Genomic DNA, 1,568 nt, shown 5'->3' on the forward strand with positions numbered 1-1,568 from the left:
ATATATATATATATATATATACATGTATACATATACACAAACACACACACACACACATATATGACAGGTTTCTTTCAGTTTCCATCTACCAAATTCACTTACAGTGCTCTGGTTGGCCTAAGGCTATAGTAGAAGACACTTGCCCAAGGTGTCACGCAGTGGGACTGAATCTGGAATGACGTGGTTGTGAAGCAAAAATTTCCTACCACACAGCGACACCTGTGCCGATACATAAAAAAAAAAAAACCATTCTAGATCAGAAAGCATAAAATCTGCCATATTGTTGAAGCCAACCTTCTTCTAGCTAATATTATATTTCCTTCAAAGTTAAATAAGTTTTAAATTTTTGTTTTTCAGAGTCTGCATCTTTTGCATACATGGCGATGTAGCCAGGTGTTTAAGTTGTATTCTTGAAAAACTGTGATTCTTTTAGAAAGAAACCTATTTAATATATGTTCCTCTAAATCAGTCTATAACAATGACAATAAAATTTTACAAGACATTTTCGCTGTTCAATAATGTGACAACAGAGTTATCTGAACATCAGTGAGGAACATTGTTTCCTTTATACTGTGTGACACCCACTATTTCTTATTCCTTTCATTTTTATTTATTTATTTATTTTTTTTTTAAGTTTCAAAGACTAAAGCAAACAGAGAATGCGAGGTATTTATTTCAGGAAGTCATGTTTAAAGTTTTTAACATAGAGATCAAATTGTGTCTTTACAGTTTACAAAAAAAAAAAAAAAAAAAAAAATCCAGTGTGAATCTCATTGAAAAGAATGTCTTATCTAGATGATTGCTACAAAAAGACATTTTCCCAGAAACAGGGTGTGTTTGCATCTCATCATGATTTCAGATTAACAGTCTAAAGTTGTTTATTCTCTGTTGATTGTTTGAAATGTAATATAAATAATGTACATACAAGTTAAAATATCTGTTCCTGCTGGGAGATGAGTTTCAAAAAATAGAGTTGGCCATTTCATTAAGAGAGTCAAGTAACCACTTTTTTTTTCACTTTTATAATCAATCTAGGATGTTTGTTTTCTCAACTCATATTAGCCACAGTAGATTGTGTTGAATGGTTGAAGGATTGGTCTACAAGATGAATGGCTGGCAGTTCACATCCCATCAATCGTTATACTGTGTCTCTCTTAAAGAAACAGAATTTTCATTAGTTCTTCCCATTTAGCTACAATTAGTGATGTTGTGAGATACAATTTATTTGTGTTGGCAGTGTGTTGGTAGTAGATGTGAATTACATATATGTTACATACATACATATAAATATACATAGATACATATCCACATAGATACATATATACATACATACATATGTATTTATATATACATATACACACACACACACACACACACACACACACACACACACACACACACACATATATATATATATATATATATATATATATATATATGTGAATAAAAATAAAAATTTTAAAAATTAAAAAATATTAAAAAAAGGGTTTTGTATGATCGTGTATAGAGGAATATATTATTTAAAAGAGTTCTAACTCTGTCTGTTTTTTATGTTTTATTTATATTCT

At 29.8% G+C, this 1,568-nt stretch overlaps 1 long non-coding RNA gene across 2 annotated transcripts in view; it reads right to left on the reverse strand.

Moving 5' to 3' along the window:
• Nucleotides 1-1,568, reverse strand: part of LOC128249371 (uncharacterized) — a 146,403-nt gene that overhangs the window by 104,846 nt on the left and 39,989 nt on the right. The gene's annotated exons all lie outside the window — the stretch shown is intronic.

Source organism: Octopus bimaculoides, chromosome 14 (assembly GCF_001194135.2).
Source record: "Octopus bimaculoides isolate UCB-OBI-ISO-001 chromosome 14, ASM119413v2, whole genome shotgun sequence".
In the NCBI taxonomy this organism is placed as follows: Eukaryota; Metazoa; Mollusca; class Cephalopoda; order Octopoda; family Octopodidae; genus Octopus; species Octopus bimaculoides.